The sequence below is a fragment of the Amblyomma americanum genome, chromosome 1, assembly GCF_052857255.1.
Source record: "Amblyomma americanum isolate KBUSLIRL-KWMA chromosome 1, ASM5285725v1, whole genome shotgun sequence".
In the NCBI taxonomy this organism is placed as follows: Eukaryota; Metazoa; Arthropoda; class Arachnida; order Ixodida; family Ixodidae; genus Amblyomma; species Amblyomma americanum.
Genome location: NC_135497.1, coordinates 463605143 through 463623168, shown reverse-complemented (window position 1 = coordinate 463623168; position 18026 = coordinate 463605143).

The following is an 18026-nucleotide window of genomic DNA, read 5'->3' as shown; positions in this document are numbered from 1 at the left end:
TACAATTATAGCAAACCAGTTGTTACTACGTGAATAAAAAAAATGCTCGTAAGTAAATTATATTTTACTTTGTTTCAGTGCAAGCCATGTCATTCAGGACAAAAATACTGCCTTGAGGATATGGAAGTAGTTAGCATTAGGCTAAAACCTCGCAGATGGGTACCCCAACATACTTTGGGAAAAATCAGGGAAGGACGAAAAGGGGCGTACAAAAGTACCAAAGGTGTGTTTAATACTGCCGCAGCTTGAATAGCATTGAAAGCAATTATGTGAGTATGGCCCTCATGTAAATTTAGACAAACATTTTTACAACTCACATCTCAGTCCCTGCATGTTCAAATTTCAAGTGATGTTTCTGTCGCAGCTTGCGGAGCAAGGCGGCACCGGGCACAACGAAGAGCAGCAAGTGAAGCTGCTAAGGAAGCTCCCCACCAGGCCACAGTTGTCCTTAATGCCACAGCTAACTGAGCCTAAAGAAGCGCCAAAGGAACTTGAAGTATGTTGCCAGCACACGGTTCTTTATTTGTATAGCAGGGACGTAGTGTTCTAAATCTGAAGTCACAGAAAAGCAAATATTATTTCTGATGGTGATACTTTGTGTTGTGAGTGAACACCAAAGACGGCCGGCTTTCGCAACGCAATAAAATAAGAGCAAGTATTTGCAGCAGTGGAACACATGGTTCAATGTGATTCATATATCGCTTAATACGATTTAATCTTTGATTGTTCTTTTAATGGACCACCGACCTGATGAGCTGCCTAAACTAACTGCTTGTAAGCGGTGAAATTTTAATCTCATTTCAAGAATAGTGCAGCGAAAAAAAAACAGCGACAGAAGGGGAAGACGCAAACAACAGGAGTGGCGCTGACTAACGACTGAAATTTTCTTGAAAACGCCAGAGCAATAAATACAAGCAGGGCGTCACATGGCCATGTAGATATTGATTCGGCACATGATTGTCTAACCAGCGTCAACCTACTGAAACGTTTATAACCGAAGGCGTGAATAAACGTACAGCCCGAAAATCACGCGAAGACATGTGCAGCTCTCAAAAAGCGGATGACTCATGAAAACAACAAAACAAGAAGTCATACCGTGGCTAAGGTTGAGTCAAGAAAAAAGGTAATATCATAACAACAAAGAAGTACAACCCCGGCAACAACAACAAGAACAACAACAGATAAACTCATTAAGCGTAGCAAAAGCAGAGTCAAACTAGTAAAAGCAAAACAACGGAAGAATACCTGAAGAGAACCCCAGCAACAACTGAAGTAAAAGGCGTAGCGAATGCAGTGTCAAAGAAAACGGTGCGAAAAAAGAAGCCAACCAGCGAAGGGAAACCTAAAAGCACAGAGTTTGGGCTAGCGAATGCTGCTGATGGCTTGGCGGATAACACCCACGCTCCAGGGTCAAATCCAACGGCCTTGATGGCCTGTTCGCCTCCGGACCTCTAGGCCAGACCATCGGCCTACGTTCAGGTGCCAGCCGGTAAGCCAGGTAACTGGGGCTAAAGAACAGAAAGGTGATCCTGGGTGCAAAGTCCTCACCCTGGCCCAGGTGCAAAAGATTATGTGGGGGCAAATGCGGAGCCTTGGGGTTAGCATCCCCAAGATTCCAAGACTCATATGGCCCTACAGATAAAATAAGAAATCTCAGAAGTGGCTGCCAAGAGGCGGTCGCGCCATTTGTAGGTGGCGTGGGGCAACATCGGGAGGTCTCTATGGAAATGAAGGGACCAGAGTCCACCTCTCCTAGAGCTTGTCAGCTCTGTGGAAAATCCTTCAAAACGCAGTTCGGCACCTAAGTGCGCCATGGACAGATGCATAAATGCCAGGTCTTTCAGAGCGCTGCTAATGCTGCAATAGTCTGACAATACTCCACTGACAATACCCCGGACAAATAAAAACCTACCTCTCCTAGTTCACCAATCGTTGCCTATATGGCAGTGGACCGTGGAAATAAAAAAGCCTGTCCTTCTGCAAGGCACGCAGGAGCCAAGTTGTTCTATTGATTTCTTTAAAGAGGATGAGAAGGAAACTGAGGTGCCTGTGCCCGTGCCTGGTCCTGATGTGCTGGAGGGGGAGCCCTCTAAAAACGATGTCTCTTCCCCCCTTGGGGACCAGTCTGCCCTGGCAGGTACGCTTTGTTGGTGTGAGATGGTTTATTCTCTGTGGTGAAATGGCAATATGTTCTGTCACCAGGTTTGTTTGCCGTTGACCCGGAGACCACCTCTGACGCCTATGTCCTGAATACTCCGGAGTCTGCAGTAAGTGGACCTGCTGCTCCGCGGCTTGTTGCGTTCCCCTGCATTCGCCCGTTGGTTGCAGAAGTGCAAACCGAGGCCCAGGACGGCGGCTTGAATAGTCCTGTGGCATCGGCGAGTCGGGGCGCTTCCCACCAACTCAAAGAAGTGCTGACGTTGCACCTGAGGTCCTCGTGGAGGGGGGGGGGTGGTTGGGTGTGCGACCCAAGCGTCCATTGGCTAGTGAAGCTGCTGTCCTGGGGGGGGGGGGGGGGGGGCGTGTGGTCTATCCTCCTCTTTTTCCCCCCGCCCAGGCAGACGCGGGGGATGAGGGGGAAGGGAGTTCTAATAACAGTCTTGAGTTCTTGGGTAGAGGATGACTTTGTTCCACGTGTGTTACGTCGCCTCCGGAAAAGTGCTAAACCGAAGTCCATCCCGGTACGCACTTCTTTGAAGCCGTCCCTGACGAGGTCCAAGCCGTTGGAGACGAGGACCACTTCGCTGCGGAAGGCGAAGTCTAGGCCGCCTTCCATTCGTTTTTCCCCTTTCTTCTCAGCGTCGAACTCTAATCCAGTCATGATTAAACAAGGCCGTCCTCCACCAACGCGCAATGTTGCTGCTCGTCCGTTAAGTCTTCAGTTCACATCTTCTTTCTCAGAATCCGAAGTACCCCGGGGTAAAAGCCACAAAACACATAACATCTGTTTAGACTGTAGCAACAGCTATAAAACGAAGGTTGATTTTAGCCAAAACCATAGTTTGGCTCTTTAAGAAATACAATGCCGATATAGTGGTTTCCCAAATCACACCTAGGCGGTCTCGAGACGACAATGTCCTTCTTGCACAAGCTGAAGTAGAACTTACAATAGATGAACCGGTCCTGAACATTAATCAACTCCTCTATGAATGCCTTCAAGATAGAATGATGAAATGAACGGCGTCGCAAACAAGGACACTGTCAAGAAAGAGGCACCACACGCTCACTTTTTTTGAAGGACTTGAAAACATTAAAGGGCCGACTGTACAAGAAAGGTACTTCAGAATAACGGTCGTTATTCAAGATAGAACCCTCGACAGTATTAAATACCATAGAAGGGCAGCTGGCTATAGAAACTTGGTTGATGAGATAAGGAAGGGGGCGTACGCTGCAGCCGGAGGGAGAGCGGGTTCTGGTGGGGAGGTCTGTGATGATGTTAATGATAACACGCTCTCTGTCCCCCCGCCAAAAGTGCGGGGGTGAGTTGGTGGATGAACTTCGTAGACTGATAATTAAACAATTCCAACGGGCATTTAATGCAGTTGAACTGTGGAATACAGCAACATTGTACTTATTTATTATTGACATAGTTATGCAACTGAATAACTACGTCAGAAAAAAATTCTTCAAGGATAAGCTACCCCATCTCGGGGTACGGCTGGTAACCACCAAATCAAACCGATGGGACCACGCAAGAGGAGGAGAAGAGAATATGCAAAGACGCAGTCTTTGTACAAGTCAAACCAGAGTGCGCGTACAAGAAACATTCTGGATAGGGAAATGATTACCAAGATGAAGGACCTGCCTCTTTCTTGGCTTCATGGGCAGAGATCATAGAAAGGCCAAGTCGGCTACCGCCTATTCGTGTTGACAACTTTTATCCTGACTCTGAGAACACACCACTGCGCCCGGTCTCATCGAAAGAACTGAAAAAGTGTTTACCGCCCCTCAGTACTACTGCAGGGCCGGATGGCTTCGGCCCCGTGATCAACAGGCTGTTCCGGCATTGGTCGTTGAGGTCCTTCTCACTTTATACATGCTCCAGTGTAGGTTGACTGCCTTTGTGGAGCCCGCACAATCTTCGTTCCTAAGAAAACAGATGCATCTGAACCTGGTGACTCCCGAGCAAATACAGTATCTTCTGTGTTGATCCAGCTATTTCTTACGATCTTGGCCAATCGCCTGCTTGCTACCATAGATTTAGACTTCAGAGAGCGTGCCTTCTGCCTGTGAATGGGTGCTCAGAAAACGTATTTTCGTTGGCCGGAATCCTCTACGAGGCGAGGCGACACTATCAGCACTAGCACAAGCCAGGCTAGATTTGGCAAAGACCTTCGACAGTGTCACCCTCGACGCTGTTTTGGAAGGCCTTCGATGTAAGCGCAAGCCGAAGACTATCCCGTATGCGTAGAACTTCTACAGCTCGGCGACCACAGCCCTCAACTTCGATGAAAAACACACTGTTCATCCTTCTCAGAGTGTGAGGCAGTGTGATCCCCTGTCTCCACTAGTGTTCACCTTGGTACTAGAAAACTGACTGCGAAACTGGGATGGGGGATTGCCTTTAGAAGTGGGGAGATTGAAGTCAGCGCCGTGGCATTTGCGGATGACCTTTTATCATTCGCCACATTTCCACGCGGTCTGCAGACACAGTTACACATCTTGGACGACCTTGGACACATACTTTGCAGAGGTGGGGTTGCTTCTGAACCCGAAAGAGTGCCTGGCTGTGTCTGCGGTCGCGGATTCCCAGTATAAAATAACCAAGATCTCTGATGAACATCAATTCTTCATCGATGGCAGACAGATCCCCCAAGCTGCGGCAGCATCATCTTGGCGGTACCTGGGGACATATTCACTCCCACAAGCATAGTGGCTGCCCTATTGATCCCTGATATAAAGAATTATCTTCTCCGAACAACCAAAGCTCCTCTTAAGCCTCAGCAATGGGCGGTGGCTCTCAGATTTTACACGATTCCTCGATTACTGCACAAACTTGTTCTGGGCCACTCTCGGCCAAGTTAATTAAAAATTGTGATCAGATCATCCGCTTGGACATCCGACAATGGCCCCGTCTTTCTCATGACTTCCGCTTGCGTGCATTCTATGCCCCTGTGAAGTACGGGGTTTCGGCAGTAGGTGTCTTGGAACGTCCATTCCCGCCAAGCGCAGTAAGCATATCTCGAGCCTGACATCTTTCTCCACTGAAATCTGCTGATCTCTCGAGCAGATGGAGTCTCTTAAAGCTATGAAACATCAGGCCGATAAGATGTGCACATATAGAGGCACGCTTATCGAGTCAGCAACAACAGACAATATTACTGGAAAGCGCAAATTCATGCCAGCAATGATGGCTCCCCTCTGCAGGGGGTCCCCTCCGCTCCAAGTTATTCAGCGTGGATCGCCGAGAGAACCTCCCTTCTGCGTGGCCAAACCTTTATCGATGCAATCAAATTCCGGTTCAATGCTATGCCTAATCTCCCGCACGAAAAGGTGACAAGACGTACCCAAGCAATGCAAAGCCGGATGCCAATCCACCGAAACCTTAACCCATGTTCTCCAGAAATGTCATCGCACCTATGGAACTCGTATCCACATACACAACGCTCTGGTAGCCTACCTGGCCGGTAGCCTCGGACAGAGAGGCTACGAAGTCCTGGAGGAAACCATCTACAACACGTCCCTCGGTGAGCGAAAACCCGACCTTGTAATCATAAGGGATTCGCAGGTCGTGGTGCTAGATGTCCCGGTTGCAGGTGGGGGAATCACGTTTGTTCCAGGCACACCAGTGTACGGTTGCGAAGTACATGTTGCACGATTTACTCAGTCAAATATCCGACAATAGTAACAATAGCAAACCTGTGGTCACCTCTTTGGCCCGCAGGTATCGGGGGTTTGGGCCAGAGAGTCGGCTAAATCATTGAAACTTCTTTGATTTTCTAGAAAAAACCTAAAAATACTAGCAGTTCGTGGTTTCGCGGGGAGAGTCAGGGGCTTTCGCGATCAGCAACGTATGACGGCCACGTTGATGCGCTGAAGCTCGCGCTCTCCGGCTGCAGCACGCGCCACCACTACCTCGTGTGCTACTGCGCACAGTACAGTATGAATCCGTTCCTCCTACTGTCGTGCTACAATTGGCGAATTCTAATTCGGCCGACTCGGCGCAGCTGTTCCTCCGAAGTTCCCCACTAGTAAAAAAAAAGAAGGCCAGCTTGGCCTTGAGGAACTTCGAGAGTAGCAGCGGCGGGAGAGGGAAGGACCGCAAAAAAAGCAAAATGCCTGGTGATCTCATTAAAGAACCAGAACAGGACTTGGCCACCCTGGTGTAGTACTTGGCCACAACCTCCTATGAACAAACCAATTAACCCTCGGACCTCAGTCCCCAGCGGCTGCTGAGCAACAGACCTGTGACGCAGTGGAGGGATCTAAGAATTTCTGGCTCCGAACAGGCCGCCATTGCAATCTGAACCTAGTAACGTTTAAAGCTAGAACTTTGTCTAGTGAGGCTAGCCTAGCAGTGCTGTTTGAGGAACTAGCGGGAATTAAATGGGATGTGATAGAGCTTAGCGAAGTTAGGAGGACAGGTGAGGCATATACAGCACTAAAGGACGGACACATACAATGCTGTCCCGGATTAGAGAACAGACGAGAACTAGGTGTGGGATTCCTCATTAATCAGGATATTACTGGCAACGTAGAGGAATTCTGTAGTATTAACTAGAGGGAAGCAGCTATTGTAATTAGGCTGAATGGGAGGTACAAACTGAAAGTGGGGCAGGCCTACGCGCCTACATCCAGCCATGATGGCCAGACCGTTGAAAGTTTCTATGAGGACTTGTCACGGATCTCCCCGAATAACAAACGGACCGAAAGAATGGACTAGGTGACAGGCGTACCCACACAAACACACATTTATTACACCCTGCGTGACACACACACTAGAGCACACTAAAAATGAAATCGACTTTATACTAAGCGCTCAACCTGGCATCGTTCAGGATGTGGCCATCCCCGGAAAGGTGCGCTGTAGTGACCACAGAATGGTGAGGTCTCGAATTAGCTTAGACTTGAAGAGGGAACAGAAGAAGCTAGTGAAAAGGAAGTCCATTAACGATTTTGCCGCAAGAGGGAAAGTACAGGAATTTAGAATAGCGCTGCAAAACAGATATTGGCTTTCATTGTGGAAGACGATCTAGATGTTCATACAATGAACGATAATCTGGTAGCCATCATTACGGAGTGCACAGTAGAAGTAGGCGGTAGGGCAGTTCAGCAGGATACCGGAAAGCTATCTCAGGTGCCGAAAGATGTGATTAAGAAATGTCAAAGCATGAGGGCGTATAACCCTACCGACAGAATAGAGCTGACAGAGGTATCGAGGTTAATAAATAAGCGCAAGGTAGCCGACATAAGGAAGTTTAATATGGAGAGAATTGAGCATGCTCTAAAGAACGGAGGTAACCTAAAAGCGGTGAAGAGAAAACTAGGCATAGGTAAAAACCAGATGTGTGCGTTAAGAGACAAGCAGGGCAATGTCGTTAGCAATGTGGATAACATAGTTAACGTAGCCGAAGAGTTCTACATAAATATTTACAGTGTAACCAATGTAATCAGAGCGTTAATGAGAAAGACAGTAGTGCACAGCAATGCGCCATCCCGCCAGTAATGAAAGAGGAAGTAAAGAAAGCCTTAGGAGCAATGTAAAGGGGAAAAGCAGCTGGGGAGTATCAGGTAACAGCAGATCTGTTGAAGGATGGAGAGGACATCGTGCTAGAAAAACTAGCCACCCTGTATACGCAGTGCTTTATGACCTCGATCGTACCAGAAGCATAGAAGAATGCAAATATTATCTTAATTCATAAGAAGAGAGACGCCAAGGACCTGAAAATTTACACACCGATCAGCTTGCTATCCGTTGCCTACAAAGTATTTACTAAGGTTTGGTTTATAAAGGTTTAAAGCCCCAAAGCGACTCAGGCTATGAGGGACGCCGTAGTGAAGGGCTCCGGAAATTTCGCCCACCTAAGGTTCTTTAACGTGCACTGACATCGCACAGTACACGGGCCTCCAGAATTTCGCCTCCATCGAAATTCGACCGCCACGGCCGGGATCGAACCCGCGCCTTTCGGGCCAGAAGCCGAGCGCCATAAGCACTCAGCCACCGTGGCGGCCCATTTACTAAGGTAATCGCTAATAGAGTCAGGGCAATTTTAGAATTTAGTCAACCAACTGATCAGGCAGGCTTTCGTAAAGGATATTCCGTAATAGGTCATATTCACGCTATCAGTCAGGTGATACAGAGATGCGCAGAATATAACCTACCACTATATATAGCCTTCATTGATTACGAGAAAGCGTTCGACTTAGTGGAAACCTCAGCAGTCATACAAGCATTGCGTAATCAGATGGTAGATGAGTCTTAATTCAAAATAGTGGAAGATATATATAGCAGCTGCACAGTCACTATAATCCTCCATAAAGTCAGCAATATAATTCTAATAATGAAGGGCGTCAGACATTGAGACACGATCTCGCTAATGCTAGTCACCGCCTGTTTTCAGGAGGTATTCCGAGGCATGAATTGGGAGCACTTGGGAATAAGAGTAAATGAAGAATACCTAAATAATCTGCGATTCGCTGATGACATCACCTTGCTGAGTCACTCAGGAAGTGTACTGCAAATCATGATCAATGAATTAGACAGGCAGAGCAGAACGCTGGGTCTAGAAATTAACATGCAGAAAACCAAGGTAATGTTCAACAGTCTTGCAAGGGAACAGCAGTTCACAATTGGCAGCGAAAGCCTGGAAGTTGTAAAGGAATACTTAGGGCAGGTAATGACAGCTGATCCGGATCATGAGAGGGAAATGACTAGAAGGATTAGATTGGGATGGAGCGCATATATGGCAGGTTTTCTCAGATCATGACCATGTCCGACCCACTCCGGTTGGCCAAACATCAGGCACACCTCCATTCAGACCGAAATCAAGACGTGGCAGCGAAGGGGAGAGGGGCTGGGGGAAGGGGCGCAATAACAACTCTTGGCAAAAAAAGAGAACTATCTACACACACCGGCAGTCCTGTGTGGCCGGTGATGACAGGGATAAAAAGATAAAATCAATAAAAAGCAAAAGCTAAAGACGCAAAATAGACATTAGAATCTCAGAAAATTGCGTGGGACAAGCATATTGAGAATGAACTGAAAGGGCGGTTGGAATGGGAAAACAATTACCAACCTAAAAGCGAGTGATGAAAGCCAACGAAGAACACGGCCTAAAATGATGCAATGCTAGCCAACAATGAACAAGGCATAAAAGGGAATGAGGGCTAGCCATAAAACCGACCTAAAAAAGCAAAGATACGAGAGGAATGAAAACTAGAAGAAAGGAATGGAAGTGGCGTCCCTAATGATATTTAAAGATTACTGGCGAGAACAATGGGTTGTGAAAAGGAGCCGCGTAAGGAACCACGCCACAAAGAAATTGAAGTGAATCGGAGAGAAGTTCAAACTCTCTTTCCAACAGGGCTATTAAGGGTGTACTGAAGAGACGTCTTGTTGCTTAGTAATGAAACCTGCCTCAATTATCTCCCGAGTGAGTTGACTGCTGCTCTTTGCCAGAATTTTTGTTGCCTTATACATCGGAGGGCACCTGCGACAAGGACTACAGTCACGAACGAGGACGGCTAAGTTCTGGAGTTAGAGTTGCGTTCGAGCAGTCTTTTATTAATACATCGACCCGCCTGACCGATGTATTCCCTGCCGCAAGACAAAGGAATGGAGTAAACAACTCCTGTGCTGCAACCTGCGAAATGATCACGACGCTCTGCGAAGCCCTCCCCCAGCTTCGCACCGATGTTGAGGACTGACGACCCGGCGTTGCTGAGTTTTGATATCAAGACCCGTCCGCAGAGGCTTGGTCATGAACAGTCGATAAAAATTAATGAGCCTTCGACGATAGTCCCGTTGTACGAGACAGGCATATCCAACTGCCCCAGTACTGGCAAGGTCTCTAGGGAACAGGAAAGTCCTATATGGCATGGTGACAATGGTTTTCACTGTTTCTTGTGCTGCTCAAAAAGTTGCCTAGACACAACGCACACAGCTGAACCAGTATCGACAATCATCGGTATATCGCTGTCACACCACGTGAACGTTCGGTGAATCGGAGGTTCCAACTGAGATTTCCGAGATGCAACCAATGTCCAGGTGTGCATGCTGTCGGCCGCGTCATCCAAGGTTTCCTCAGTTACATTTAAGGCTTGGCTTGACCTACTTCGAGCATGGGTTTTCTGGCGTTCCTTGCTGACATCGCTAAGACACTTTTCTGGATTGTGCCCGAACCTGCCGCAGCGGTAGCATCGAGCTTTCATCCTGCTACCCGCGTTTCTACTGTGTTTTGTGCTTCCGCACCGTCCACACTCTAATATAGGCTCGCCGCATGTCCGTCGCCGCGAGCTTATCTTCATTACGGCTGTCAAGTACGCAGAAATCGCGTTGGCGTCATTTTCTGCTGCTTCATAGCTAAGCACTATCGCTCCGGCTTCCTTCAGGGTGAGGTCTGTTTTCGCCAGCAACTGCTTTAGCAGGGCACTTGACCTGACGCCGCATACTATCTTGTAGCGAAGCGTTCTATCGAGCATGCCTCCGAAATTGCAGCCATCCGCTCTTTGACAATTTCAACAATGAATGTATGAACAGACTGACCTTCAAGCTGGCGCCGGTTGAAGAAGCGGAAACTCTGAGTTATTTCGTGGCGTTTTGGGTCAAAATACTCACTTACGACTTCAACTACTTCTTCGTAATTCAGCGCATTAGGTTTCTTCGGTGCAATTTTCTCTGAAAATGCTTATACTGTGCGTGTGCTCAGAGCAGAAAAGAGCAACGCCCTCTTCTTCATGGAATCTTTGATTCCAGTCGCTTCGAAGTAGGCTTCAACTTTTTCAAGATACGCCCTCCAATTGTCCCTGCGGTCGTCACACTCGGGAAGCTGGTGATGTGCCATGGCCGAAATTGTTGTGTCCAGCGGCTCCGTATTGACTGTCGTTTCAAGTTGGCTTTCAAGTTCGTCTTTATTTACATCAGGACGATGTAGGTAGGCCCGGACAGAAAAGTGAAAAAAATTCACTTGAAGGAGTCCGGGCCCCCTTCTACAAGGCAAAATACAACGAAGACAACAAAGCGGGGTTAACAATGACGAGGTAGAAAAAAATTAAGAGGCACTGTGAGGATATATTGTTAAAAGACAAAGAAATGAACATATACGCCCAAAACATGAACACTAAAGCTTTTGTACGCTTTTTATAATATGGCAAACTGATTGATAAAATTACAATCATGTACACTTAATTCGAAAAAAAAAATGCTTGCGTTTGTAAGCACATTTATCAACATGACTAAAAGTTACCGCTTCAAACCGACAAGAATGTCATGTGGGCTACTTTTTTCCCACAGATATGCCTCCACTGAGCAGCTTATTTAATACGTGTGGAACTGCAAAGCGTAACATAGAACGTCCGTATTCTGTACGACAGAAGGGAGCGCACCAGAATGACTGATTTTGATATGCTTATGTTCTAATAGCGGCTTTCAGGCAGGATAGTTCTAGGAACGTATTCTGGTGGTAGCGGATACACTTTCTATATCTCAGTGCTAAATGATATTCATATAGGTCATGAGATGGGGTAATGTGAAAGCGCGTGGAAAATTCTTCTGTATGCGCACGGTAATCCACATTTGCTATGTGCCGGACTGTTTTCTTTTGGAGCATGAATATTTTATTTATGTTGGCCTGCGTTGTATTGCCCCATACTAAGAAACAGTAACTTCAATGAGGGAGGAACAGTGTGTTGTATATTAGTATTTTTATAGACGTCGGAAGAAAGTACCGAAATTTTGCTAGCATTCTTACACATTTGGCGAGGCGATATAGAACTATACTAACGTGAGCGTCCCAGACCATGCTCTTGATGAAAAATACTTCAAGTGTTTCGGCCGTATCAACAGCTTCTATAATAGAATTGAAAATCGTAAACTGAGGCTCTGCCATGATCGCCCTATTTCTCGCGTGGAAAATAACTGCCCTTGACTTTTTCGTATTTAGTACCAAAAAGTTTGCTTCGCTCCAGTGTTTGAAGGCATCCAGCGCACTGTTAATGATTGGGACTAGAAATTCGAGATTATTACCTTTAAAGAACATGATAGTGTCATCTGCGCAAATTACATATTGAGGCTTATTACTTATATGTCATTAATACAATGTCATTAATATAAAGGATAAAAAGTAAAGGTCCCAAAATACTTCCCTGTGGGATGCCGGTAATAATTTTCTGAACAAAGGAGAACTCATTTCCTATTTGCACACACTGAAAACGATGTTGAAGATATGATTCGATGAGGAGGAGCGGTGTGCCATATATGCCATAGAGTTCAAGTTTCTGTAGTAGTTTGTGGTGATTAAGGCGGTCAAAACCCTTTGAAAAGTCAATAAAAATTCCTATGCATATCTCTTTATCTTCAAATTCTTCAAGAATTATTTCTTTTTGTGTTAGTAAAGCTGTTTCAGTGGATCTGCCTTGAACAAATTCATATTAAGACGAAGATAGTATGTTTAATTTGCTGCAGAATTTGTATAGTCTCTTATAAATTATTTCTTCCAAACCTTTGGAAAAAACAGGCAGTATAGAGATTGATCTATAATTGGACATGTCATTCTTATCTCCGGTTTTAAAGATTACAATAACTTTGGATACCTGCATCTGTTTGGAAAAGCATCCTGTTGATAAGGCGAGGTTATAAATGTGAGTAAGCACTGGAACTGCAATATCTAAAACATATTTAAGCTTGAATGCCATCTATATCAAGCGCTTTACTAAGTCAGGATAAAATGCTGCTAACTTCCTGTTCCCTAGTTGCTTCAAGAAATATACTGTTATAATGTTTTCTAATCCCTTGCGCCTGCGCCTGAATACATGGCGCATTGCTCACAACATCCCTGAGAATTTTGTTGAACCTTTCAGCTAGTTCTGATCCCCGCACTGGTTGTCCATGAATGATTAGTTCACTAACACATGGAGTAGATGGTATGCGGTTAAGTAGTTTAATAAGTTTTGGCTATATTTGAGCGCTATCTGGACGGCAGTCTGTTTGAAATTGTTCATGCAAGTATTTTCTTTTCTCGGTCCTTAAAAAGGCAGTTACTTTTTTACGGTATTGCTTTAACTTTGGTAGGTCGTGAAGTGACTTAGTCTTGAGGAATTTCTTGAATAATATAGATTTCTCTTTTATCATTTTTAAGCCCTCTTTAGTAATCAATGGCTTACGACCTTTGCTCTTCTTTTTATATGACTTTTCCTTGAAATGAACTTGAAATGACTTTTCCTTGAAATGGGTGGGTTCGTTTTCAGCTCGTCGCCACTGTTACATAGCGAGTACGCGCATTGCGCGCGCCGTGCTTCCCTGGAACGCTGACAGATTCTCAGGAGAGAAAAGTTTTTATTCGTACCGATCAGCCAGCTTATATAGCGTGATCGGTCGAGGGTGAGGGGAGGAAGGAACGAGGGTAATCCTGAGAGACATGCGCTTGGCGTTCGCCACAGTGATAAGGCAGAGCGTTTACAACACTGTGTAAACTGTAAGCGACTGCGAATCATTCTAACTGAAAGAAAACAACTAACACTTTCGTGCCTCTACTCCTTTAATACCCACTGGGCCTTAACAATATAAAAAGCACCTAAACAAATCAGCAAATTGAGCTGTCTACCTTCAAAATGTATCACTAAGCTCCTTTTTCATTGTGCTTTTAACCATGTTGTCCCACACTTGTGCTGTACATAAGTTCTGACTGTGCATGTTACAAAACCTGTAATGCAGAAACCAGCAGACCCATTCATTCAGCAGCATGTCAAGTGAGGAATCGAAAATAGAATGCCGATTGAAATGAAAAGCACACCGCTTTTTCAGACCTTCCAAGTAGAAGACTTCATACTTTTATGGGGCCCATTGTAACAGTTTCCTTATTAAAATTTCACTCCTTTAAACGTTTGCCTTAAACCATACAAAAATCGTCAACATGCCTCCGTTTACAAGGAATCCCCAAATATAAGTAGGCAATCCACGCTTACATTTCATGCGTTTTTAAGCTCTTCAGTATATGTACCGATGCAGGCCACATGCATGATGTGTTGATGTTTGGTTTATGCTGGTTGTTCTCTTTATATTAAAAGATCATGGATACTCTTTTTATGGCGTCCATTGCCCTATAGAGCGGCCATCTATGGTGCAAGCTCATCTGCAGTTAAAGGTAGCTTGTCTAGTCACTGTTGAGTACCCATTCCACACACACAAAAAAAAGATTTTTCCTTCAAGACTGGCAACATACTGTAATACCGGGCATGCAATTAATGTGACACCTCATGCACTTCGTAATGATCCACTGACCTACATAAGGCGGAGCCAGCTTGTTGTTCACGTACGGTCATAAATTATATTCACTATACAGTGCTAACGTCAAAAAGAAACCCTTATAGCTATAAATTCTAGCACAAAGTTCATGCAGCAGATTACAGCATGCATGGCATCCAACGCTCACGTACAGCATACTTCTACTAATAAAGCTAAAACAGCGCACCTGCACATGGACAAAGGAAGATAAGACAAAACTCAGTCGCGTCCTTGTGCAGGTGTGCTGTTTTAGCTTTATTAGTAGAATGTCATACCAACTTGCCCATCAGTCTGCGTTTTTACCAACTGCAGCAGCAGAAACAACAGCTTTGAAATTTGGAATGCATTCATGGTATGTAGGAATTTAAGCTCAGAAAATGTAACACACAGAAGGTGCAAGAGGCTGCTCATCTGGAGTGTTCACTTCTCGCTATGCGTTGTTTTACTTACCATGGAATAACCTACGTTTCAAAGCAAACCCAAAGACCACATTGTACTGACACTGGACATGCAGATGCTGAAAACCTAATCAAGCCTCCCACACTGTCACAAACCACTACATGACTGACAGAGCCAGCAAAACTAGTTTCTGCCTTGTCTGGCTTCCTTCCAATGCTGAACGTTAGAAAAAATACACCAAGAACCATGTTACTTTTACGTGTTCTACATAATGGATATAAAACACTTCACCAAATAAATAAAAGAAAAAAGCTTTCACAGATATGACATGGTCAGGTGGTGTGACCATACTACGAAATTCGCTAAACGTCTATAATTGAAGAAAGGGGCGTAGGGATCACAGCTCATGTTGCACGATGCTTCGCGTTGCGTAAGCAGCTGTGGCCTACCCTGTGCTTTGCGCAACATGGAAGTCAACGCCAAGTAATCCATTACAGCCTGGTTAGTTGGTGGGTAGGCATTGCAGGCATGTCAAACGTGTAAGAAGGAAGATATGTTGTCATTTCACAGGATAGCATAGTATGTACGTCCTATCTGCCTTCCTTTCTTATACAGGTGCCTTTTTTGCGCATAGCTTGCCGCCGGTGGGCCCATATGCAGGACTAGCGGAACAGACTATATAAGTACCGCACTTGACAAATGGGATGACAGAATACAGACATCGCATAGGGCTTAGAGATCATCCAATGCATGGGAGCTCGCCGTATCAGCATGTACAAGTCAGAATCAGTTACGCAGAACAAAGGGAAACCAAAATTTTCGACACACTAATCAAATTCAAGCATCGCCTTGAAAAATGTAGTCTTTAGTAGCTTCAGATATTATACCACTACATAGAACCGGTCGCACTGCAAGCTTACATAATAAAGACAGCAATAGGGCGCAAGTCTGGACGTTATGGCGGTCAATATCACTCGCCTTTGCGCTAACCTTTGGTGCCTTTGACAACAGCACTTGTTTCCACGACAATGCACCACGCGTTAAACAGCCATGTCAACAAACCACCGTGGCGAGGGCAGCGATCATGGACGAAGGAAAATGGCAGCGATGGTCACCGTGGCAACCATGGAGACGCCAGCGACCTAGAAATTGTCGCTAGGGACGTTTGAAAACATTTTCAGCGCCAATTTCTCCTCATTTTGCAGCAAGAAGTACAAAGAACAGTACTGAGATAAACGCCATTTTGAAATGACGTCACTGCAAAACACAGGGAAATAACGATCACTTTCCTCCTTTTAGCCCTACACGGCCGCCTATCCTCAGCAAGATGGCCGCCCGCGAAGCGGAGTGAGAAACCAGGCCTAGTAGGTGGTAGCTCTGCCAAAAAACATAATATTGGTCGCATGTGACTATTACGAGTGTTGACAGCGACTTCGAGCTTCGCCGTGTGCAACAGCGGCAAGCGGAAGTTTCCTCCAAGTTGTTTGTCGCCGTCTACACTGAGTTGACCGAGCGGCCTTCAAAACCTACGCTGTCTACGTAAGACGTAACAGTGCCAGGGTTCGCGATGTGTTTATCTGTAGCCTTTTGTGATAGATTCAAGTGTTTTTTATTCGCGCGACGATCTTCGCGAACAGCAGCGAGAAGCAGCTCCCCAGGGTGAATTTCCTGTGCATACAGCAAGCTTCACAGCGCAGTGACAAGTGTCAGTGTAGGGAAAGTGATTGCAGTCGGAACAAGTGCTTTTGCATCAGTCAGTGATATCGCCTGCAAGTATAATTACCTCTGTAAAGCTTACTACGCACGGCTTGTTTTCCCAGTCCCGAAATGAACTTAGCACTGTACAGGCTACAGCAGATCCTGGTTCGGGGGTACGCGTGTGTACTGAGTTTGAGAACTGCCGTGAGTGGGACGTGACGAAATGTTTGTGTATTTACATTTTTCATCAATGCTTTCGTCACAGAACTAATCACCAGGGAAGAAAAGCCTGCCTGTTAAAGCTTCTGTATGTTTTTGTAAAAAATAAAGAAAAATAAAGAGATAGGATGGTGAAGTATCTGAAAAGAAAATCAAACCGGTGGTGATTCTATACTCCCACAAAGTGGCTCCAAATCTTAAGCATGTTGCCGTGAAATACAAAGTCCCAGTGGTCTTCTCTGCACCCATAAAACTTGCATTGCTGTGTCGGAAGGTTGGAAATGACAATGCCAAGTCAACAGAATGCGAAGCTAAGCAGGCAAACCCTTTTCTGAAATGTGCTGCGGGGGTAGTTTATAGCATCCCGCTGGCTTGTAGAAAGGTGTACATCGGTCAGACAAGCCGATGTATTAATGAACGCCTAACAGAGCAAAAACGCTCGCTAAGAACTGGTACCGGATCACATTTGCCTCATCATTTCAAGGACTGCGGCAAACAAGAGCAGAAAATTTGTGAAGGAAAGCTCAAAGAAACTCACATATTATGTAGAAGTAAAGATAAGACTGCCCATGAACTGCTAGAAGCTCACTGGATTAGAAAAAGCGTCAGTTCTTGTGTCAGTACCCCATCGCTGGACATTCATAAGAATGAAAGTATATTTTTAGATAAGTTTATAAAGATTTGAATCACTTTTGTTCCCCACTCTGTAGTATCATTCCCCGCGTACTAGTCATTTACCTGTTGTTTTTTGTATTGTTCTTGCCTCCCTTTCCACCACGCCTTCCTCTTGGCTATAAATAAGCCGTTCTTGAATTCAATAAACGGTTGCAAGTAGCGCCTGTCTCGTGTCTTTCTTTTCCTGTGTGCTGTGTTTTTGTTCGCTTCATCTACTCAAGCTATGAATCAACTTGCCCAAGAACGTGTTCTACTGAAATACCTTTCTTATACAGAGGGCCCTTTTCTATGTGTCTCTTCAAGTCCGCAACAATCTTAACTGGTGATCTACCATATCGCCCATACAATATGCCTTGCGAGAGTTTATGGGTACTGCACCAGGAAGGGACTCATACCTCGTGAGCTTGCCACAATGTTTGGTTTCGCCAGACCCTCTATCGGTCATGGTAAAAGGATGTGTCGGATCTTACGATCCGAGCCATGGAGACAGGTTCGCTTGTTCTGCGATTGGCTTTGTTTAGTGTGCTTTCCCTAGACCCTATGACCATCGCCGACATAAAGCTACAGTCATTGCGGAAACTAGCAGCCCAGACCA